Source organism: Puma concolor, chromosome E2 (assembly GCF_028749965.1).
Source record: "Puma concolor isolate L17-30 chromosome E2, mPumCon1.1.hap2, whole genome shotgun sequence".
NCBI classification, from domain to species: Eukaryota; Metazoa; Chordata; class Mammalia; order Carnivora; family Felidae; genus Puma; species Puma concolor.
In genome coordinates, this window is record NC_141681.1 from 21249211 (window position 1) to 21275426 (window position 26216).

General features: G+C 39.1%; 1 long non-coding RNA gene across 2 annotated transcripts in view; it reads left to right on the top strand.

The window, feature by feature from the left end:
• The window catches only part of LOC147573425 (uncharacterized), a 783429-nt gene extending 758327 nt beyond the window's left edge, over nt 1–25102 (top strand). Inside the window, exons 8-10 of one of the 2 annotated variants that reach the window (XR_015244758.1) lie at nt 7574–7736; nt 18925–19008; nt 24544–25102. This is a non-coding gene — a long non-coding RNA (uncharacterized LOC147573425). The remainder of the gene's footprint in view (nt 1–7573; nt 7737–18924; nt 19009–24543) is intronic. The other variant, XR_015244759.1, reaches the window with a different exon arrangement.
• The last annotated feature ends 1114 nt before the right edge of the window (nt 25103–26216 follow it).

Here is a 26216-nt window from a genome sequence, read left to right on the forward strand (position 1 = left end):
TTTTATGTTCATCCAGACTGTAGCACGCATCAGAACTTCCTTGTTACTGCTTTTTTATCAAATGAGTTGATCACATTTTATTTATTCATTCGTGTTTGAACCTTTGATTGTTTCCACTTATTGGCTTTGTGAATATGTTATTATGAACATTTGTGTGCACATTTTTGTCTGGGTATATGTATTCACCTACATGTACATCTAGGGATGAATTTGTTGGGTCATAGGACAACTCTACGTTTACCGGTGTAAGGGATATGGCAAAACTGTTTTCTAAAGCAGCCGCATCACTTCACCCTCCACCAGCATTGGATAAGAGTTCCAATTTCTCCACCTTTGTGCCAACACTTCTTATGAGCTTTTCTATGATAATCATTCTACTGGGTAGGAAGCAGAATCTCATTGTGGTTTTGATTTGCATTTCCCTAGTGACTAACAATATTGCATACCTTTTCATGTGATTATTGATCATTTCTGCATCTCCTCTGGAGACCTATATCTTCAGACACTTGGCACATTTTTTTCTTTGGGTTATCTTTTTATTGTTGAATTGTAAGAGTTATTTAAATATTCCGGCTACAAGTCCTTTATCAAATATATGATTTGCAAATATTTTCTCACATTCTGCATTTGTCATTTTACTTTCTTGATAGTATCCTTTGATACACAAAAGATTTTTTTAATTTTCTAAATTTTATTATTTAAAAAAATTTTTTTCTTTTAATATTTATTTTTGAGAGACACACAGAGTGTGGGCAGGGTGGGGCAGACAGAGGGAGGCACAAAATCCGGAAGAAGGCTCCAGTCTCTGAGCTGTCAGCACAGAGCCTGAGGTGGGGCTCAAACTCAAAAACCATGAGATCATGACTTGAGCCGTAGTCAGACGCTTAACCAACTGAGCTACCCAGGCGCCCCTGATACACAAAAGTTTTTAAATTTTGATGAAGTCCAATCTATATAGTTGTTCTTTTATTGCTTATGCTTTTGGTCCTATATCACGAAGACCATGGCTTAGCCTGAGGTCATGAATTTTTACTCCTACATTTTCTTGTGAGAATTTTATAACTTAGCTTCTAAGGTTAGGTCCATGATCCACTGTGGTTGTCTTGTATGGTGTAAGGAAGTGGCCCAACTTCATTCCCTGGTCTGTGGCTATCCAGTTGTCCCAGCACTATTTATAGAAAAGACTCTTCCTTCCCCCCTTATTGTCTTGACAACCTTGCCAAAAATCAATTGATTGTAAATGTAAGGGTTTAGGTATGGATTCTCAATTCTATACCACAGATGGCTATTTTACTACCAATACCATACTGTCTTGGTTTCTGTTCCTTTGTAGTAAGTATTGAAATTGGACAAGTGTTGAGTCCTCCAACTTGATTCTCCCCCCATCTCAAGATTGTCTTGGTTAATTTGTGTCCCTTGCATTCTGTATACATTTTGAGATTACCTTGACAATTTCTGCAACAACAACAACAACAAAAGCCAGCTAAAATTTGGATACTTTGTTGAATTTATAGATCAATTTGGAGAGTACTGCCATCTTAACAATACTAAGGGTTTCCAATTCATAATCATGGGATAACTCTCCGTTTATTTTGGTATGGTTTTCTATTTCTATTCATAATGTTTGTAATTTTCAGAGTATAAGCTTTGTACTTTTTTCTGGTTAAATTTGTTCCTATTTTATTCCTTATAATGCTATAATTGGAATTGTTATCTTAACTTCATTTTTAGATATTTCATTCCTAGTGTATAGAAATATAATTGATCTTGGTGCCTGGGTGGCTCAGTAGGTTAAGTGTCTGACTTCAGCTCAGGTGATGATCTCATAAATTCAAGCCCCACACCAGGCTGCTATTAGTGCAGAGCCTGCTTCAGATCCTCTGTCTTCCTCACTCTGCCCCTCCCCCACTCATGCTCTCTCTCAAAAATAAACATTTATTTATATATATGGAAATAATTTATATATATATGTGTGTGTGTATGTGTGTGTGTGTATGTATGTGTATATATATATATATATATATATATATATATATATATATATAAATTGATCTTTTGTATATTGCTCTTGTGTCCTGTAACCTTGCTAAACTCCTATTAGTTCTAACAGGTTTTTACCTAAAGTGAATTCCTCAGGATTTTCTATGTACAAGGTCATGATACCTTCAAAAATAAGTACTTTTACTTCTTCCTACCCAATCCTGATGCTTTTTATTTCTTTTTCTTATGTAAATACCCTATCTAGAACTCTGACTAGAACTAGAAATGTTGAACAGAAGTGATGAGAGGAGTCATCCTTGCCTTCTTTTTGGTCTTAGGAGACAAAGCATCCTGTCTTTCACCATGAAGTATAAATGTTAGCTGTGTGTTCTTTTGTAAATATTTAGCCTGATAAGGTTGAGGAAATTATCTCCTGTTCCTAGTTTGTTCAGGGTTTTCATCATTAAAGCATGTAAGATTTTAAGTGCTTTCTCTGCATCTGTTGTGATGATATTTTTTATCCTTTATTCCATTAATATAGTGTATTGCATTAATTTGTGTTCAAATGTTAAATCAAACTTGGGGATAAATTCCACTTGGTCATGGTGTATAATTCTTTATATATGTTGGTAGGTTTGGTCTGCTAGTGTTTTGTTGAGGAGTTTTTCACCTATGTTCACCAGAGATATTGGTTTATAATTTTTTATGAAGTCTTTGCCTGATTTTGGTATCAGGGTAATACTGGACTCAGAATTTTTTGGGAAGCATTCACTCCTTTTCCATTTTTTTGAAGAGTTGATGCAGATTAACATTCATTCTTCTTTAAATGTTTACCAGTGAAGCCACCCAAGTCTGTAGGAATGTTTGACTAAATTATCTTACCACATCAAAAAATAATCTGCATAACTAACAGAATTAGTTAGAGGCATACCTTTTGACTTGACAGGATATCCATGAGGTACTGTTGAACTAGAAAAGCACATTGCAGAAAAATATGTACTATATGATTGCCTTTCTGGAGAGAATTATATAATTTTAATATGTGTGTATGCATTTATATATGTGTGTCCATCTATTCACTTTTATTTCAAATATATTAATTGATTCATTTTGATTCCAAAAATACAGATATAATATTCAAAACAGTACCCAAATAACCTCCCACACTGGAGCTCTATTTCTATGGAACAGAGTCCCAAGATTGGTATTGCTGGGTTGTGGGTTAGGTGTATTTCTAGGTTTAACAAATGTTGTCAGGTTGTTCATAATAGAAGTTAAAAATTCTGACTTCTATGATTAATCTATGGGAGTACCCATATCCCTGACAACAATGGCTGTTTTTAAATTTAAAAAGTTACCTTTTGTGGGTATAAATTATTATTTGACTCTTACTTTAATTTGTATGCCTCTGATTCTGACTTTGGACATGTTTAAATGTTTGTGAGCCATTCTAATTTTTCTCGTGTGTTATTATTCATATCCTCACAGATTTTTCCTTTACAGTTTCTTTTCTTTGTCAATATGTATGGTTACTTTAAATACTATAATAATTAATATTATATGTGTTGTATGCAATTGTGTCATGTAATGCAAAGACATTTGGGTTCCCAGATTTCGTCAAGAAGTGCATATTTTGTATGTATGTTTATTGGTTTTTATAGAGGATTTTATTTTTACTTTTTACTTTTAAGACTTTAAGTATGTATTTTTGTATATGGTCTTGGATGTTTTTCTTCCAGATGGACAGTTTTGCCAGTGCCATTTTGAAATAATCCATCCTTTCCCTAGGAGTTGAAATGAGACTTTGCACCTTTGCTGCTTCTCACAGGGGTTACTCTTTGGTGTATCACTGTTTCAATTTGTTGACATTTTATATAATATTTGTGTTTATATATTCCTAAGTGAAAGTGATTGGTATTTTTTATACTACCTTCATCAGATTTTAGTGTTCTTCTGGCTGCATGTAAAACTGGCCAATTTCTCATTTTTTTTCTATGGTCAGAACTAGCTTCTATAACATTTGAGTTGGCGACTTTAAACATGATGGATAAAAGTCAACATTGAACTAGTCTGTCTTGTTGCCTTTTTCAGTGATAAATTTTAATTATTTAATATTAGAGTAATATAGTATTCTATTTTTCCCTTCCTGAGTCAATGTATATTTTTCTAAGATATCATGAATTTCCAGTAAGTTTTCCAACTGATTCCATAAAATTATAGGTATGATTCCTTTTCATTATTTTAATCTGCTGTTTGCAGTCATATCTTCTTTTTTATAGTCTTGCCTATTTCTTCTCTCTCTCTCTCTCAACAAAACTCCTGATATGTTTCATTGGTCTTTTAAGGACACAGATTTTGGGTTTCCTTGTCATTGCTACTTCTAAAATTTTATTAACTATAGACTTTATTAATTCTTCCTTCCTTTTGTTTCTTACTTTCTGGTTTACTGAGTACCACATTTCTTAATTTGTTCTTATTCTTTGGTTCTGAAAAGAATGCATTTTAAAATTTATGAATTTAATATGTGGCTCTATATTTCCCACTGAGTACAGTTTTGTGTTACTTTCTGTAGGTTTTCGTATGCAACAATTTACCTCATCACTTGCTTCCAAGGTTCATAATTCAATTATCCTGTACTTTTTTCAATTTTCAAGTGATTTTGGCTTTTGCCTTTTACTGTGATTATTTCTAATTTTATTAGATTGGTGAGTAGGAAATGTGACCTATATAATCTCTCCTAATTTTATGTTTTTGAGATCAAGTATATGATTCCATATATTAATGGTGTTAATAAATTGGCATAGCAATTTGGGGGAACAAGTTTTCAATATCCAATAATGCTGTTAGGTGTGCATGTTCTATGACAGCCTATTCTATGCCACTGGTAATTTATATGAAATTCATACACACACACCCAGGCACATATACAAGGGGAGAGTATACACATACTCTCTGGGTCTCTGTGCTTACACACACACACACACACACACACATGGGTATATATATATATATATAAGAGGAGATTGTGTATGTATATATGTGCATATCTATGTATATATTTAGATACATGTATATATACATATATGTGTGTGTGTGTATTTTTTAAAAAAATGAAATCAACCTAATTAACCTACAGGTAATTGTCCTATATAATGGGATTGAATAAACTGTGGCTAACTCACACAGTAGATCACTATACAACAGCAAGAAAGAATTAAAATGAAAAATTGTAATATGGAAGCGTTGCCTACATTCTATACCACTGGTAAGGAGCCTCCACCTTGGTTAAGTGTCTGACTCTTTTTTTTTTTTTTAATTTTTTTTTTTTCAACGTTTATTTATTTTTGGGACAGAGAGAGACAGAGCATGAATGGGGGAGGGGCAGAGAGAGAGGGAGACACAGAATCGGAAACAGGCTCCAGGCTCTGAGCCATCAGCCCAGAGCCCGACGCGGGGCTCGAACTCACGGACCGCGAGATCGTGACCTGGCTGAAGTCGGACGCTTAACCGACTGCGCCACCCAGGCGCCCCAAGTGTCTGACTCTTGATCTTGGCTCAGGTCATGATCTCACAGTTTGTGAGATTGAGCTCCACGTTGGGCTTGGTACTATATGAGCACAGAGCCTGCCTGGGATTCTGTCTCTCCCTGTCTCCCTGCCCCTCCCCTGCTCTCTTCCTCTCTCTCTCCCTCAAAATAAATACATAAACTTAAAAAAAACCCAAATATTTAAAAAATGTGTATAACTGGAGTACAAACAGTAAGGTATCAAATGATAGGCACAGCATGGAAGCATTTATTTAAATTTTAAATTTTCACAACACTACATATTATTTGTGGAAACATCCAATTGTATCCACATAGAAAAAGTTACAAATCAACTTTCAACTTGGTCACCTCCAGGGAGGGAGAGACAGGTGGAGGAATGTGTAGTGAGGTTTTAGCCATACTGTATTATTTCTTCCTTAAAAGAAAGTTGAAGTGAATATGGCAAAATGATAGCATCTGTTTAATCCTTGAGGAAAGTCCCTGGGTGCCTGTTTAGTACCTATTTCCTCTCTTGCTTAAGTAGAGAAGTCATTTGGCTCGTTGACCACTGTTCTTCAACATGAAGCACCATGAGGTGGAGGATGGTTGGTTTTAAATGTTAAGTTAAGAAGTGAAGCTCGAGTCATAGAAGGGCCAGTGGAAAGAAATGACTTTTTTTTAGGCCTAGCTAATATAAGACTTAACAAGATTAGGATTACTTTTTAAATTATTCTAGGGATATTTTCTTAATGGAAAGAACTGGACTTCTTCTATTTAGGTAGGAGGCAAATATAGAAACAGTAGATGGGACCTGGGAAGATGCAGATTCTGTCTAGCCCAAGTCACGACAGTTCAACCCAATGGCCAGACGGGTCTAGAATTGAGATAGAGTGTTCAGAAGCAATTTTCTTGTCAGAAGATGTTCAAATGGAGATAAAGCAGCCTGTTTGTGGAATGTTTAGTAGGGATCCATAATACTAATGAATATCATTTCCTGAGTACTTACCATGCTTTAAGTATTTTATGTGTATTAATTTTTAAATTCCCGTAACAATCCTACGAAGTTGTGGCAGTTTGTAAAAATAATTGCTATGATGCTTGCAAAGCACATGCCACAGTCTCTGGTACCTGATCATCTCTCAGGGAATTAGGTAGCTATTAGTTTTATTAACAAGCTTGATTTAGGGCTCCATTTCTTACAAAAAAATGTTCTAGTCAACTGAGAGGTTATCACCCAGAGAACAGATTCAGAGTCAGAACACATTTACAACTCACAGTTCATTATTTAATCCAAGTCACTCCTGTGTGAGGCACTGAAAGACAGAATGAAGAAGCGAGGGCAGAATGCAAGTGACTGAAACAAGCTCACAAAAGACTCAGTGGCAACCGTCAAATGTGGGTGTTGGGGAAAGGGCACTGCACTCAGAAGTATGTAAGCTCATAGTAGAAATGTCTCTGGCTTTGTGTCCCCAAGCTAGGACTTTTGTATCACGGAGTCTGCATCTCCCTATCCTAGGTACCTAGGATACCTAGGTACCTAGGTACCCCTTTAGTCTCCAAACTGTTTAGTTCCCACATGGGAATGTGGGTGAGTTCTCAGAAAACAGATGACCCAAACATGTACAAGGGAGATCGCTCATTCCTTAATTTAACCATGTTCAAAAGGGAATCCATTGTATTAGCCACCAGGGCTATCTGCAGATGTTTACAGATTGCATCCTGTGTGGTTGCCTCTTCCCAATGACAGACATCATTTTAGGCTTTCAAATCCTGGGAATGATTTGGGTGGATAATGTCAACCGATTATGAATTTCTGGTGTGTGGCCCATAGCTATTGGTGATGAATCAGGCTGCTACACAAGGGGACTTTTGATCAGGAGCACATTTCTGCATAATGAGGAGTAAAGTAGTGCAGATTAATGGTGTCAGCATTTTAATGGGATCTGGGGAAATGGCTGGGTGATGGATTCTTTTTACAGAGAGCAGCCCCGTCTTATGCCTCCCAGATTTGCATCAAGGAGAGCCCAAGGGGAGCCATTGAAAGGTCATTGCATCTCTCTTTGACAGGTGTTGGCACAAGAGTTTCCTCATTGTGTCCACCTCCTCTTTGTTGCTGACCTTTCCCCCACTGAGTGTGACACTCAGAGCAAGACACGGAAAATTGTCAAGGGTCCAGGATGTCTGAAGCACCATCATTAAACAACTTACAAAGGAAGCATGCGGTCATCAGGTAGTGTTGGGCTCACTAACATGGTCCTTGCCAAGCATGGGTGGTCCATCTTTATGTCTGGGTGAGGGACACCTGACCTGTCCTCTGAATGAGCTTCATTGCTTTAGGAAAACCTGGAGGAGGAAGACCTATAAGGATATACACAGGAAGACAGCCTGTCAACAGCAGCCAGGGCCAAGGTCAAGGCCAAGGCATTCCACGAAGTTTGGGCTATTACTATGAAACCAAAGGGCATCTGCTAAACATCTACAGGATGTCTAGCAGATACATATGCTCTGCATTTAACATTTCAGTTAATAATGCCCCCTGCAGTGAAGATATTAATATCCCCATTTTGTGGATCCAGGGCATGAGGTTCCGGGTGCTTATTTGCCTCTTTTGAAATTGCAGAGTTTGTAACAGTAGAATAATCATGATCATAATCGTTAACACTTATGTAGCTCTCACTATGAGCCTTGCAGTCTTTTAAGAGCTTTTTATATATCAATTTGAGTATCAAAACAACGCCACAAGATTGCGCATTGCATTTTTACACTTTACAGTAAGGAAATTGAGGCACAGTAAGGTTGTGTAACCTACCCAGAGTCACATAGTAAGTTACAGAGGTAGGATTTGAACCCTAGTATCCTGTATTCACCGCTATCCTTTCATTGCCAGACTTAAAATACCAACTTGTTGTGCTAACTAGAGCATGGTTCTCTGTCCCTACTACCTCCTAGCCTAACCCTACTTGTGCCTTTGAATTACTTAAGATTACACACTCATAAATATTTATTAAATGTCATGGACCCCTACACTGAGTTAGGTCTCTGCCATTTGTCTACATGTTCCTCTATTCTTTCCCTACTTTAACACTCATCAGATTTTACTGTGTTTTTTTGCACAACATTTGTCTTCCCTTACAGAGTTTAAGCCCGAGGAGGGCAGGTGCTGGGCCTTCCTTGTTTAGGATTACACGCTTAAGGTCTAGTATGGTGTCCATATAAATAAAACCACATTTCTGATTGTTTCTTACCACATTCCACAAATATTTGTGGATGTAATACCAACAATTTAGAAGGTATATTTGGGATGGTCTAAGATAAAATATAAACTATTTGTCAAAGTTAAAATTCCCACTGGGTGGCTCCAGGAGGCAACGTTAAAAAAAAAAAAAAATAGACATTTCTGAGTTGAAGACACTGAGATACGACAAGATGCCCCAGGACAGCCAAATGGAAAAAGAAAATTCCTTCATGCAAGGTCATATGAAATAGCAAATAAACTGCAATTTCCAATACAAGCTCTAAATCAAAAGACTATGCTTTGACTTGCAATCAAAGTTTCTCATCTTGCCAACTCTAGATAGTATGTTTAGTGGTAAGTAGCAAATATGGCATATTATTGACAGATTTTCTAAGTCATGGAATAAACATTTGCTGATGAAGGAACACATGATTGAATATATGAATGAATATACATGAAGGGAAGTCTGCCAAATTGATCTATGCAAAAACGGATGCTTTCCTATCATGACATGATGCTTTTACTTCCAGTAACTTTATGTGTACTCACTACAGTTTAAGCCCCTTCCTGATGACGCCCTCAGACTTAAGGATGAATGTTATGATCTGCATTTCAGAAAGGGAAAAAGGGCAGCTCACAGAGGTGAAGAGAGTTTTCGTATATTACAACATCATTATTGTTGTTGCTGTTGTTGCTTTTATTGTTATCATAATGATGCCACACATGCACACATGTGCACTTGTCACATGCTAGGGACTATAAGCCCAAAGAAAAACAAGTGCGGAAGGGACTGTGGGGGTGGGCTACCTACTGAAAGAAGAACACAGGGCCTCAGAGACCAGGACAGCTGAAGAGGTACAAGCTGGGTCTGAGGACCAAGCAGGGAGTTCAATGATCCTGAGTCCTCCACTCAGAAACACTTAGAATATTCTCAGACCTTCTGGTGCTGACCTGATTTTCGTGGCCACATCTTACTGTGACAGGTTTTCCTGCTCACAATATCCATGACTCTATGATGTTTATAAACCCAGTGTTAGTCCCTTGGCTCCTAAGTTGCCTTTAATATCAAAGAAATGTTTCATTAGATATGGCTTTGTTTATTCAAAGTTCACTCCTCCCTCACATCTCCTTAATGATTTTTAAGCTCAGAGTATTAATCTTCTTACCCAAATTAAACCTTTCTCCCAATCTGTTCTTTTATAGATATTTCCAAACTCAGAAGCTTATATTCATTGCCCTCTGTGGGCTTTCTTGAAGCAATAATTAGCTAGAAAGCCTGTTGTCAGTTAGAAATGCTGAAGAAAGTGTTTCAGTATTAGGTGGAACCATGAACTAGATGCTTTCTGAGGGGGGGGGGGTATTCTCTCCACTGAATGTGGCTGAATCAAACAATATAATTCATTTGGGGAAAGGCACTGAGTTTCTCTCTGCACTGGCCACAGTGTAAGTCCCGGGAATAAGGTGTATAGAGGCCACCACCAGGTAGAGGAGAATATAGTGACATGGCAGAATCATGAATAAATGAGCACCATGGAAGAAGTTTGAATACAGAGTTGTCAGGGAAGAAGTGATTCCATCAGGGGAGATATTCGGCAAACTTTTAGAACATTAATATTGAACCAAGTATGCACAAGGTTGAGAAGGGGGATAACATTCAAGATGAAGGGAATGCAAGAGTGAGGAAGATAGAGGGACACCAAATTATATGTATGTTGTAGTAGAAGAACTCTCCCTCTCCTGCCAGTGTTCTGGCTTCTTTCATTTTCTTGAACACAGCATATTCTTTCTCAAAACTGGGTCTTCTTAACCACTCTTTCTTCTGCCTGTAACAGAGTCCCCAGCCCAGTTCTGGTCCCTGATTAAATCCTACCCATTCCTTCAATTCTCCTCTTAAATGTCACGTTCTCAAGTTGGCCTGTCCTGACACACGAGACTCAGTTAAATTCTTAGATTTATGCTCTCATCACACTTCTTAAATCCTCTTTGTTAACTTGCATTATTCTTGGCATACTTGCTTAATGCCTACGTTCCCCAATCCAGTGTGTTAAATTAATTAAACGATGAGGCCATGAAACTGACGAGTCCCTAATCCATGGAGGACTAAGTAAGCAAACCAAAATTTAAGCCTGTAAATGCCTCAAACTTACAAAATTGAAATGCTAAGGACAACCAATCACAAACAGCCAACTAGGCTTTACGGTGTGGCCAATGACATAATTTCCTTTCTTTGCTTCTGTACTTTCTCTGTATAAGTCTTTGCCCTGACTCCTGTCAGCACAGGGCTCCTAAACTCTTCTAGTTTGAGGCTGCCTGATTTGAAATGGTTTTTGCTCAAATAAACTCTTGAAATTTCTAATATGCCTCAGTCTGTCTTTTAACAAGTGTAAATTCATGAGGGCTGAGACCATGTCTGTCTGGTTCTCCATGTATTCTCAGTACCTTCCTCACGACCTGATACCTAGTTACCATTTCTCTATATGCATCCCTATGCTGTGGTGGGCTGGGGCACTCAGGGCATGGTGGAAAGTGGCTAGGAATGAGAACAAATTAAAAGATGTAGATAAAATTATAGAGCGCCTTGAGTAACGTCTTTAATTGATATATGCTCCCAGACATCTTCATTTTGAAAAACCAACAGCCAATGTGGAAGTAACAAACACACCAGATTTTCTTCAAGCTTTGAAGTAACTTGTAGAGAAGGAAGATAAAAGATGGGTAGTTGGCAAACACTGACACACTGATATTGGTTTTCTAAGAATTAATCCATGGGAGTGGTGGTAGCAGAAAATGGGGGCAGCCTCAAATATGTGGTAGCCTCTAAATATCCCTGCAAGTATGGAGTTATCCATGTCTATACCCCAAGAGAAGAAAGGAAAAAGAGAGGGAAAACTAAAGTTTTGTGTCTATGGTAACTGGAAGTAGATAGGACCATGTGAATAAAAATACCTGCTTAATCACACTTGAAGAATGTAGTACTTTGGCTACTGGTTAGTTGGTCAATATATTTATTCATTTGATGAGTGTTCCTCAAGCTATAGTTTACCCAGTGTTATGTCAATCATTACACTAGGCTCAGATCCTTGCCCTTACAGAATTCACCATCCAGCAGAGGAGAAAGACCATCAAATAAACAACCGACCCAGCAATTTATTCACCATGATGGCAAGGAGTGCTACAAAGGGAGAAGCACAGACTTGAGGGCCTTGGCCAGTCACGCCTATCAGAAGGCATCTGAAAAGTCTCATGTTTTTGGCATTGGCTAAGGAAAGTTAGAATTTGGTCATACTTTTAAGGCCTCTTAGGTCTATAGTATGTCATTCCTGTGAGGCCTGTGCATAAAAATTTACTGTGACACCAGGATAATCATATGACCCTTTCAACCTGCAAAGGTCCTTAACCTGCCTACAAGCACCCAAAACTTCAAGTGGTCTTTGTTTTTTGTTAATGTTTATTTATTTTTGAGAGAGAAAAAGAGTATGAGTGGGAGAGGGGCAGAGAGAAAGGGAGACAAAGAATCTGAAGCAGGCTCCACGCTGTCAACACAGAGCCTGATGCAGGGCTTGAACACACAAACTGTGAGATCATGACCTGAGTCAAAGCTTCACCAACTGAGCTGCCCAGGCACCCCCAAAACTTCAGGTGGTCTTGTTTTTATTTATCATCATATAATAATTAGTGATTCTTATTAAAGATTGAGTTGTATCACTCCAAGTTTTTAGCTATGTTTTACTGGATTATGTGGGGGTTAATTGGTGCTACTGAGGCATTCATGAATGACTTTTTAAAGGAGCTTCTTAGGATATACCCCTTACCTAAATCAAAGACCTATACTACGACTTTCCACCTGTATTTATATATATGACCCCTTCTTATGCAGAGAGAAAAATAGTGGGGCTTCTCAGAATATGTTCACTTAAAGTCTGGAAAACCCCAGTATAAATCTTTATTCCCAATCTAAGGAGTCGGTTTCCCCTCCTTGTACATAAACTGACCTTCAGGCCAAAAGCAGTATAAAGAAACAATATGAGACAGTGATACATTTTTTTTTTTTTAGAATAAGAGAGTAATATTTTAGCTCTAACTTTTTGATTTTTATTTTAAATTTGTGTCTCCCAGACCTTTTCTCCCCTTGTGTTGTCTCTTGTGTTTTTTTAAAGAATAAAGAATATAAAGAGCAAAAAACCTCAAGAAAAATGTTAAGTTCATTAAAAAGAAACTCCCAACAAACAAAAGTCAGGACCAGATGGCTTCACAAGTGAATTCTGCCAAAAATTTAAAGAAGAGTTTACACCTATTCTCCTCATACTATTCCAAAAAATAGAGGAGGAAGAAAAGTTTCCAAATACATTCTACAAGACCAGCATTACTTTGACAGCAAAACCAAACAAGGACACTACAAAAAAAGGAAAACTATGGCCAATTTCCCTGCTGAGCACAGATGCAAAATACCTCAGCAAATACAAGCAAACCAAATGTAATGATACATTAAAAGGATCACTCACCACAATCAAGTGGGATTTATCCTGGGGATACAAGGGTGGTTCAATATTCACAAATCAATCAATGTGATACACCACATCAAAAAAGAATAAAAACTATATGAACATCTCAAATAGATGCAATTCAACACACATTCATAATAAAAATTCTCTACTAAGTGGGTTTAGAAACAACATACCTCAACACAATAAAGACTATATATGAAAAACCCACAGCTAGCATCTTACTCAATGGTGAAAAAGTGAGAACTCTTCCATTACGATCTGGAATAAGACAAGAATGTCCACTCTCACTGCTTTTATTCAACATGGTACTGGAAGTTGTAGCCACAACAACCAGACAAGAAAAAGAAATAAAAGGCATCCAAATTGGTAAGGAAGAATTAAAACTATTATTATTTGCAGATAACATGACACTATATATAGAAAACCCTAACGACTCCACCCAAAACGATTAGAAGTAATAAATGAATTCAGTAAAGTTTCAGGATAAAAATTAACACACAGAAATTTGTTGAATTTCCATACACTAATAAAAATTAGCAGAAAGACAAATTAAGAAAACAGTCCCACTTACAATTGCACCAAAAAGAATAAAATATCTAGGAATACACTTAACCTAGGAGGTGAAAGACCTGTACTCTGAAAACTATAAACCATTGTTGAAAGAAATTGAAGATGACACAAACAGAAAGATAGTCCATTCTCATGAATTGGAAAAATATTGTTAAAATGTCCACACTACCCAAAAGCACTCTACATAGCCAATGCAATCCTGATGAAAATTCCAACAGCATTTTTCAGAGACCTAGAACAAAATAATACTAAAATTTGTATTGAACTACAAAAGAGCCCAGAAAGCAAAAGTAATCTTGAGAAAGAACAACAAATCTGGAGGTTTCACAATCCCAAATTTCAAGATACACTACAAAGCTGTGGCAATCAAAATAGTATGGTACTGGTACAAAAACAGACACATAGAGTAGACAGCAGAAATAAAACCATGTTTATATGGTCAGTTAATCTATGACAACGGAGGCAAGAATATACAATGGGGAAAAGACAGTCTCTTCAATAAGTGGTGCTGGGAAAACCAGACCACTTTCTTACAGCATACACAAAAATAAATTCAAAATGGGTTAAGGACCTAAATGTGAAACATGAAATCATAAAACTCCTAGAAGAAAACACAGGCAATAACTTATTTGACACTGACCTCAGCAACATTTTTTCCAGATTCATCTCTTCAGGCAAGGGAAATGAAAGCAAAAATAAACTATGGAACTACATGAAAATATAAAGCTTTTTCATAGTAAAAGAAACCATCAACAAAATGAAAGGCATTCTGATGAATGGAAGAAATAGTCATAAATGATATATTCAACAAGGGGTTAATATCCAAAATACGTAAAGAACTTATACAACTCAACACCAAAAACTCCAAACAATCTAATTTAAAAATGGGCAGAGGACCTGAACAGACATTTTTCCCCCCAAAAAAGACATGTAGATGTGCAACACATATGAAAAGATGCTCAACATTACTAATCATCAGGGAATCCTAAATCTAAATCACAATGAGTTATCAGGTTACACCCATCAAAGTGGCTAAAATTAAAAAGACGTGAAATAACAGGCATTAATGAAGATGTGGAGAAAAAGGAACACTCATGCACTTTTGGTGGGAATGCAAACTGGTGTAGCCACTATGGAAAACAGAATGTTGGTTTTCTCGAAAAATTAGAAATAGAAATACCATATGACCCAGTAATTCCAGTACTGGGCATTTACCAGTCAAGTCAAGATATGGAAGACCATACCAGTCAAGATATGGAAGCAACCCAAGTGCCCACTGATAAATGAATAAAGAAGATGTGATGATGTATATACACAATGAAGTGTTAGCCATAAAAAGGATGAGATCTTGCCATTTGCAACAACATGGATGGACCCAGAAGGTATTATGCTACATGAAATAAGCCAAAGACAAATGCCATATGATTTCACTTATACGTGGAATCTAAAAAACAAATGAATAAACAAACAAAAAGCAGAAACAGACCCATAAATACAGAGAACAAACTGATGGCTGCTACAGGGGAGGGGTGGGGAAGGCTGCATACAATGGGTGAACGGGAGTGGGAGATAAAAAGCTTCCAGTTATGGAATGAGTAAATCATGGAGATAAAAGGCACCAAATAACCTTAGGGTTTCGAGATTCCTCAACAGACCCCTGCCAAGGGCTCATGCCAGTTATGAGATCTATGATCTAGAAGCAGAGTCCTGGCTTTGCTCATCTTATGATTTATGTTTACTTTTGGAATGAGGAAATGCTACGATTAGGGATGAAGAGATGGGTGGGGTGCTGGTAGATCTAAAATGGCATGTGTTAAACTCTTGTCAGGGGAGGAAGGATGAAAATCCCTAGACAGGGCTTCATCCCCAGGATCTCCCAATAGAGACTACGGACACATTTTGGACACTGTTGGAATTCCTTCTGTGATGGTTAATTTTATGGGTCAACTTAGCTAGGCTGTGGTCCTCAGTTGTTTTGTCAAACACAAATATATTGTTTTGTTTTGTTTTTTATTTTTTTTAATGTTTATTTCTTTACTTTGAGAGAGGGAGAGTACGTGTGAGCAGGGGAGGGACAGAGACAGAGGGGAGAGAGAGAATCCCAGGCGGGCTCTAAGCTGTCCACACAGAGCCCAATGTGGCGCTCGAATTCACGAAACTGTGAGACAGAGATCAAGAGTTGGATTGACGCTTAACCTAAGCCCCCAGGTGTCCCAGGTATGTTTTTAAAGTGTAACATTTAAATCAGTGGGGTTTGCATAAAGCAAATCACCATCCCTAATGTAAGTGGGCCCCATCCAATCAGTTGAAGACCTGAAGACCAAAGAGAGGTTTCCTGATGATGAAAGAATTCTCCTCAAGACCACAACATCAACTCTGACCTGAACCTCTAGCCCTTGAGCCTGCTCTATTTCAGGTTTGCCAGCGCCTACAATCCCATCAGCTAATTCCTCAAAATAATTCTCCACTTACCTATTTATCTATCTTTGCAGAGTCCTGACTAATCTAATGCACTTTCTTCTCAGGAAAGACTGGTTTTATTTTGCTGTAAAAGAGTGGGAGCATGAAAGGGCAGTAGAAGTGGCCTTAGCCCATCTGGCCAGTGTAAGCAAATCTGGGCCTAAATGATGGGAACGCTCCACTTCCTACAATGAAGGCAGATCTTCTTGCTGAGTGACAGTCAGGATCTCCTAGAATACCCTCCCAGCATGAGGGCCCCACCTTGCTCATGGACCACCCACAGACCCCCAGGCCTCCCATGCTGGCTTTGCCTTTCTCCCTGCTTTGTCTGACCCAGGACTCCTGCCACTATAAAAATTAGGAACTTAGAGCAGAAGAAGTAAGGTTTCTTCTAGCTCTGCAGTTGTAGGAGTTTAACTTTGTTGAATGTTGGAATTAAAAGGGCAAAACCTCCACCCCAAACCTCTGCAGCCACCCCACAGACTGGCTGCAGAAGGGGAGCCTGGCGAGAGGTAATTAACCGCAGATCACTAACGGCTCAACGGGAAGGCCTGTGTCCAGGAATTCCTTTTGCCAGAGGTCCTGGGAGCATTTGCTAGAGAGAAGCAAGTTTGCAAATAAGCACTTTCCTTTGTAAAGGCCCCCTTCCCCAGCTCCATTAGCTCCCAGCTCCTTTTTCAACTGCAAGGGCTGTCTTTTCATCTTGAACTTGACATATTCTTCTAGTTTAGCCCAGTCACATGGAGCCCTCTGGCAAGCCACTCTCTCTCCCACTGTGAATTGTTGCGAACCTCCTCGCAGAGAATAAAAATTCGGAGTCCGCCAACTTTTCCCCCACAACCCCTGACTTCGCCTCTCTTTGTGCTTAACAATGGGCTGAGAGATCTTTGGTTTTCTTTGTCATCTGGAAAGATGTTGGAGTCAAACAAAGAACAAAAATTCCAGGCGTGCTGAGAAAATGAAACTCTGTGTGTGTGTGTGTGTGTGTGTGTGTGTGTTGTTGGCATGGTCTCACCCACCACCGCCAAATGCCACTGATTAGCATTGTAACCCTCAGGAATGTATGTCATTTGGGGTTGAGTTAGTGGTTGGAGCAATGTTCCTTCCAACTTCCTGCTGGAAAATTTAACCTCTTTTTAGTCTTGAGTGAGGCAAGGAGGCTGAACACCATTTTATTTGTTCTTACCTGCAATGCATCTGTTTGATCCAGTTCCCGCTGCCCATTTCCACTGTCCTGGCACCATTCTCCTCTTCCTGGATCATCACAGTACATCCTAACTCTTCTCACCTCCTCTGCTTTACTCCCTCCAAAACATCTTCCTACCACAGCTGGAGTGGTCCTTCTGAAATGCGCATCTGACCACCTCGTTGCTCCTATCCTGGAGAATCAAGTCTAAGTTCCTGGCTGGGCAGCCAAGATGCTTCCAGGGTTCTGGTTGTATACCTCGGCCCCCTCAATAATCCTCTGGTTAAATCAGCCTGTCTGCACTGTTCCTTTTTTTTTTTTTTTTTTTTTTTTTGCAGCTGGGTTTCCTTCTTGAAATTAGTGGGGTTTTTTTGTTGTTTTGTTTTGTTTTGTTATATAGTAAACTCTGCCCCTTCCCTAAATTCCTCTGGGTCCTCATCTACTCTCTCCACCCTGAAAAGTCTCTGTACTTTTTACTGATTTTCTTTGTTTGCAGTGCATCACCTGTATTCACTCACCTTTCTGGCCAGCCTGAGTGTCCTCTGGGTGGAAACTTTCTTTCTCTAATAGACAGTACAGCACCACAGTGCAAAGCACTGAGTATCTTCAGCTAACACCTCTGGAATAATGGGAGACTTAATACAATATAACGTAGGAATTAAGCACTCTGGCTCTGTAACTGGATTCATGTGGATTTGAATCCCAGCATTCATTGCCTGAGCCTCCATTTATTCACCTGTGCAATGGGCACAACTATATCAACATCAGAGCACTTTTGGTCAAAATTCACTGAAATAATACCTACAAAGTGCTCAGCACATCCGTAAGAGATCATAATACCTCAATATTTACCATCGTTACGTGGAACTGTTTGCTCCACTTGTGAGCTGCAACCCTCCATCTATTTCCACCCTCTTTGTTAAAGACCCTCTCCATCTCGAATCCCCACTGAAGCCATCAACTCCAGGGAGAACAAAGAGTTAAGCCTGACTCTGTTCACCGCAAATCCACAGGCACTAAATAAGGCTCTAGCGTTCAGGCTTTAAGTATGGGCTGCAGTTAACTATAAACAGCTGTTGCAAGATAATAGCCTTCTACTGGTAAAATAAGGCCAGCCCCCCTCCTTCACAATGAAACCTTTCTTGCAAAGAGCATTGAGAACTGATAGATAGATCTCAGTCTGGCAGTAATCAGAATTAAAAGATGAGGAAAGGGGGAAGATTGTCAGGCTTCCCAGATCAAGCTGTCATGTATACAGCTATTCTGTTTCCGTTTCCAGAAATGTTTCTTATCTGCAGTACATTCCCCCTGTTGTTCTACTGGGGAAAAACAACTCTGCTCCCTTCCTGTGATGGCATTAACTCTAATAACTGGAAAAAAAGCAGACATTAGCCAAGAAGACATATGTATTGCTCTTTATACCACAGCCCTTTATTCAACTAATCCTCCCTTCTCATTTTAGGAAATTAAGTATGAATCAAAGCTCAGCAACGTGCATCCATATGGAATTTCGGAGCCTTTATGTCCACTGCAGAATTTAACAAAGGTGAGATTCATGTGAGTTGCTTCTACTGCGTTGGAGACAGATGAAAGTCTTGGTTTGGGAAATTGATATGGAAGACACTGTTTGTTTCAGAAAACATCCAGACTTTATTAAGTACGTATCTGGTGTCAGGCACATAGTAGGTGCTTGATATTTGTGTGTTCTTTTGAGTCTGTTGAACACTTTCTACGTGTGAAGAGTGATAAAGGAACTTCAGGAATTAGTGAATTTACTTTCAGAGAATGGTTGATGGAATCACAAAATTTTTGAAATGGAAATTGAGTGGGTTTACTAGTGTAAATTTGATCTATCTGTATATCTATCTACATATCCTATCTATCTATCGAGTTTGATGAGACCTAGAAAATTAGGTGGTTTATACAGGGTCAACTAGCAAATTAGCAGAAACAGGAGATGTGCCGATCTGACTGCCAAGCGAGTGAGTTCAATCAGCTTATATGGCAAATCACGAGACTAAAGCAAAAGTATCTTTGATAAACAAAATCCAGGAGGAACACTAGAAGCAGGCAGCACTCAGGAGTTTAATTCTGTTTATGACCTATGGTCTCAAGAGTGGTAGATGTTAACTGTTGATGTTTGTCTCCAGAGAGATAAGGCATCCTAAAGAATACCAGGGCACCGTGAGTGCTGTTTCATTAAAGAATGACCTGGACTATGGACTTGACCATTGCTTTGAAGGCATCCTTTGCATCTAGGATGAGGCAGTAATAACTAACACCCATGGTTACTGTTACTGTTTATTATGAACAGGTAAAGAATGGCCCGTGAGCTGGGTGCTCTGGTTAGTACTGTTTTATAAATTAGAAAACTAAGGTTTAGAAACATTATGGAATTTGCTCATTGTCACCCAGCTAGGAAGTTCCCGAGCCCAGGTTTGAAGTCTTTATCAACCTAGAGGTTGATTTTTTAAACTACTATAATGTCTCACTAAAATGTAATATGAAAAATCATATCCCTCTTGTGTGTAATATAACCACATTTTTATTGTTCAGAATTGTACCATCCTGAGAAATAACTTCATATTCCTATTTCACACCAGTGAGATCTGTTGGTTTGTAAGCCTCCCAGAACTTCCCAGGTGTAATCTGAAACCAGCCCCGACTATTGGAGTGCAGGGAGAGGCCAAAGAAAGAGGACGCTTCAAGTTGGTAGATGGTGGACTTAATAGGCAATGAGAACTTACATGCAAGCTTGTCTTAGGCAGCAGCAAGATGAATGGATCCCTGCACCTTACCTGCCAAATCTTAAAAGTTTATAAAGAGGCCTTCAATGTCCTCAGTCACATATACCATGCAAGTGTTTTCAATACCATGTCACAATCTCAAGGCTATGTCCTTGGAGCAGCCTCTGGGAACAGAAAAGACACATTCCAAGGACAAGGAAAGGGGTGAGGGACCTCTGAGTGCCCAGGTCTAGCTCACGGGTCAAGTGACAGTCACATCTTTTTGGTGACATTCCCTGAGAAGATCTGAGACTCTGATAAGGCACATGGCTTGCCCAAGGTCACCCAGTTTGTAAGATATGAAAATTTCTAAAACCAAGTCCATTGCTACTTTCATGACAACATTACTGTCTCCTGGATTTTTTTTTTTTTTTGAGAGTAAGTCAGAGAGTGAGAGAGTAAGAGTGGGGGGGGGCAGGGAGGGGAAGAGGGAGAGGGAGAATCTTCAGCAGGCTCCATGCACAGCATGGAACCCAATACCAGGCTTGATCTCATGACCTGAGCCAAAATCATAATCTGAGCCAAAATCAGGAGTTGGACACTTAACCAACTGAGCCACTCAGGCACTCCTCCCTGGATATTTTAAATCCATAAAGTGTTACCTATGCTGGGTTTCTAGCTAATCACACAAAAAAATTATAAGCCATTACTGGTATCAAAATGATCAAACCAATCAAAGAAAAATAAGGGACAAGTTAAGGCTGGGATTAGGCAAATGTATCCCAACCTCTATGCCACTTCCAATCAATTACTCTTAGGTCCTGGAAAGCTGTACTAAAAAAGACCATAAGTATATATGCTCCCAAAGCAAGCACAGATCATGAGATTTCTTCTGATCCCAATGGAAAAACATCTTTTGATGCTAAGTTTATTCCATGTTGGAAAGCATCGGTGGGGTGGGGGTGGGGTGTATTATTTCCTTCCCCAGATGAACTTTCCCCTTTTTGTTCCGCTCTGTGCTTGGCTTCATGGGGTCCCTCACCTCCCAGCTTCCAGATGGATTGGGCCAATGGGGAATCCATCAGGAGATTGAAAGGAGGGAGAAAAAAAAAAGACTGAGAGGGTATCATTTATTCCCCTGGTTCCCTCACTGTGGGTACCATGGATGACTTCATCCCCCTCAAAAGGAAGGGCACAGCTCCTGTTAGAAGTCCTTCTGCTCTCAGGTCTCCCTCTCCAGATCCCAGTCACTGTTTCCCTCCCCTTGCTTCTTGACTCAGCTTGGGCTACTATACACATGTCCTGTGGGTTTGCTACATGGCACTATGTCTTTAGTAAATATTCTTTTTATTAAACTCTCAAGCCACACAACTGGAATGCACTATAACCCTCACTGATGGAGTGGCCATGTTACAAGGGGATGGATTAGATACTCAGTCATGGATGAATGAGGAGTTAGCACTTGCCTCTCTTGTGAAGGGAATCCTAAGGATGCATTTTCTTTTCTTTTTTTCTTTTCGTAGCACATCATTGTAGACACTTCTCTCGTCAGTCCAACCTCCTATGGCTGAAGGCGATGTTGCCTAGTGAAGAGGGCCGAGATTTCACACCAAATTCGCATCCTAACCATGCCTGGCTACCCTAGCCTAAGCTTGGGTAGGATGGTCCGACTCTTGAGGCCTCAGTTTTGTACCCCCATGAAAGTGGGATAATAACACCTACATTGCTAACTTACAAATCATGGAGGGGATGGTGTTTGTAAAATTACCCTTTTACTTATGGCATTTGGCTAAATTGATATGGATCCACAGAGTGGAAATTTTTGGATAAGACTTTTTTTTCCATCTGCCCAAATTCAATAAGGTAACAGGGTTCTTTCCCTCTTTCCATCCTTCCTTGTTGCTTCTTCTCAAACTTTAAGTGTTTGATTCAGTGGTTCTCACCTCCAGGAGTCCCCAAGACTCATAGAGTGGAAAGGTTTAACCATCAGCCTTTTATGCCCCAAAACATCAGCAATCCAGACCCCTGGGGACAGATTCTCAAATTAGATGTTGAGCTTCCTGAAGACAGGGATCAATATTATTTATTTCTCTATCCCCAATTCCTGTTGCACAGTTTATACACAGTAAATGTTGATTGAGTTTATGTGTAATACTGGGTAATCTTGATTTCCACAGACTTAAGGCTTACCTAGTTTAAATACAGAAATGTTTACTTATTTTAATCATTTTGAATAACATTTTTTAAATTGTCACCACTTAAAATATTTGTACCTAAAAAATATTTTGGAAACATTTTTCTGAGCACAGATTATAGCACTGTGCTTCAATGAACCAGTGCTCTCAGGGGAAATGGAGGTGCCCAGAGACACTGTGACCCCGAACTAAGCATTCCCTGACAGTTTCCTATTTTAAATACTTTATGCCTAATCCTTCTAATACCTGCTTGCCTCTCTTCCAGTTTCTGTTTTGAATATTCTGTAAGCCTAGGTATCAAGTAATTACTGACATTTGAACTCTGTGTGTAAAATCAGAGTGAAAAATCTCTGAATATGTGTGTGCAAACAGAATGGGAATGGAATGAACACAACCTTCTCCGACTGTTCACAAGTTTTCATTCTTCTTTGTTTCTGAGTATTTAAAAAAATGATGTGAGATATGAGAAAATATTGGTACCTAAGAAGGACCTGGAAAGACAAAAGGGAACATCTGCTTTCTTTGTCAAAGAAGGCCATGGACCACTTTACAGTGCTGTGATACAACATCTGGGCCTGGCATGCCTGTGGGGAGTTGTAAAGTCCGTATATATGAAATCTCAGTCCCTCTAATATAGATTCTCACAGGAATCACAAATGAGGATGCAGTCTCAGGGTCAGATGACCTTTATTTGGGGTTCTGTCCCCAAGTCATTAAGGGTGATGGAAATAGAAACACTCTGGGGAGTCAGGAGAAAGCTGGATCCTGGGGCTGAGTACCTTGTCCTCACTGTGGGCCACCAGGAAATCAAGCCCTCTCTGACCTTGCACTTATCTGTAAGATGGGGATAACCAGGTACCAGGTAAGACTTCCGAGGTGGGCATGAACATACGAAGAGGAAGAACAAGTACAAGCATTTTGTAAAGACGGGGGTAACATGTCTCTTCAAATGTTCCTCCTGATGATGCTGATGATGAAGGCTCTTAACCAGTGGTGGCAGCAAATCTCACGTGCTCTCCTGAGCTTCTAGGGGAGAGATCCCTGGAGCAACCAGAAGGAATTTGAAACGCAAGCTTCTCTGGCCTTAGGGTGAATTTGAACTCTTGCCACCTGGGAGTCTGCATGCAGATCGAAAGTGAACCCTAGTCCACTAGTCCATATATACGGACTTTACAACTCCCCACAGGCATGCCAGGCCCAGATGTTGTATCACAGCACTGTAAAGTGACCCCTTACAGCTACCACTCAGTGTTCCGGACCAGGAGAGGATCTGTCTGTCCTCGGACCCTGCTATGTTTCTTTTCATCAGCGTGGCAGCCAGGAGACTCCTAGCCAGCTTTAATTCTCTACTGCAGGAATTTTTTCATGCTACGCTCTGGTAGAGTTTATTCTATTCCTCTCTGTAGATTCTAATCTTTCTCTTCTACTTTAAAGGCCAGTAGAGACATTTTCTAAATGTCAGTTAATTCAACTTATTTTTGAGCATGTGATAGGAGTGCTGTAAACAATGAATGACTAGGGAATGAATAGATAATGAAGAGTGAATGAATAATTGAACTGTACAGCACAAAAGGATAAACCTTAATGCATGCACATAAAAAAATCATTTAGGAAATCAGGGGAACCCCAGAAAGAAATGTAGACTGTGACAAGAGACTCCAACTGTATTACAAATGTGTAAGACAATCTCGCTGAAGCAGGCAGCGGGAGAAGGTGCTGATAGCGGTAACTTTGGAAGTAAGTGGAGTCTGTAAGATTAACGGCAAAAAGAACCACACATAAGCACTGTACTCAGGCTGATAATGCTGTTTCCCTAAGGGCTACAGGTTAATAATTCTGATGCAGTTAGACATGCATACTGGAACTAAACAATTCAGTAAATGGATGGCAGGTGATGGGAGCTGGGTTTCTCACTGTTTAAGCAGGAATTTACAGATAAGCAAGGTAAGGAGGCTAGAGTGATTAATGTAATGGATTAAAGCTGGAGATAGGAGTATGAACTCATGTTTAGCTGGATATAGATACAGATGGTTACGGCAGAAATATTCATGTGTGTATATACATGAGTGTGTGTGTAGATAGATAGATAGATAGATAGATGCATATATACAGGAGTTGGTATACAGATACATACATAATACTTATAATTTTTTTTCTCAGCTGAGAAGACCAAGAAGAAACAACACCCCAATAGCAATGTGCACAGCTAGAACCAAGATCTTGGTTAGTGAACTGGGCTTCTAGAAGAAATTGCTGACTTCAGTGCCACAGCAGGAAGTAAGCAAGATGAGCCTGGATCAGAAAGACTCATCAGACTCTTGGTTTCAGCTCAGGTCACGATCCCACGGGTTGTGAGATCAAGCCCCATGTCAGGCACTGCAGTTATAGCATGCAGCCTACTTGGGATTCTCTCTCTCCCTCTCTCTCTCTCTGCCCTTTCCCAGCTCTCATCCCACTCTCTCTCTCTAAGTAAATATAAACTTTAAAAAAAAAGGAAGAAAGTACTCAAAAAATTAAAGGGCTTACATTTATTGGGGTGGGGGGAGTCAAAGAGGCACAGAAATCAGCTGAAAGAACTTTTTCAATGGCCAAAGCTGGTATAATTTAAACAACAAAATTAAGTAGTACTGTATTAAAACCAAAATAGAGAATAAATATTTATGAGTCCATACTTGTCTAAATAAGTGATTAAATAAATGTAATTGAGAAAAGAGACATATATCCTGTGTGGAGTTCCAAATAATTATGTAGACACTTTGCCCTTAAGAAGGGGGAGGCATAACTCCAGACTCCTCAAGTTTGGTCTCTGCACAGTGACTTTGTTCCAAAAAAATATGAAAAAGGGAGAAACATGAGTAATTTAACAGTAGAGAAACTTGACCAACACTACCTCAGCCAGGGGATGAAAGTCAAACATCCATAGACGTAAGTCATGTGGATACTAAGAATCCTTGATATGATAGGAGAGAAGTGAAACTTGACCACTGTGGTCTTACTCTCAAAACTCCACAACATTAACTCTGAAAACTATACAACAATGATGAAAGAAATTAAAGATGACACAAAGAAATGGAAAGATATTCCGTGCTCATGGATTATAAGGACAAATATTGTGAAAATGTCTATACTCCCCAAAGCAATCTACACATGTAATGCAATCCCTATCAAAGTACCACCAGCATTCTTCCCAGAGCTACAACAAAAAATCCTAAAATTTATATAGAACCACAAAAGACCCCACATAAGCAGAGAAACCTTGAAAAAGAAAAGCAAAGCTGGAAGCATCACAATTCCAGGCTTCAAGTTATATTACAAAGCTGTAGTAATCAAGAGTATGGTGCTGGCACAAAAATAGACACATAGATCAATAGAACAGAACAGAAAACCCAGAAATGAATCCATAATTATATGGTCAATTAATCTTTGACAAAGCAGGAAAGAATGTCCAATGGAAAAAAGACGGTCTCTTCAACAAATAGTGTGGGAAAACTGAATAGCGACATGTAAAAGAATGAAACGGGACCACTTTCTCATATCATATACAAAACTAAATTCAAAATGGATTAAAAACCTAAATATGAGACCTGAAACCATGAAAATCCTAGAAGAGAGCACAGGCAGTAACTTCTCTGACATCAGCAGTAGCAACTTTTTCCTAGATAGGTCTCCTGAGACAAGGGAGACAAAAGCAGAAATGAACTATTGGGACTACATCAAAACAATAATGGAGCCAACAATCAACAAAAATAAAAGGCAACCTACAGAAGGGGGGAGGATATTTGCAAATGACATAACTCTGATAAAGGATTAGTATCCAAAATATATAAAGAACT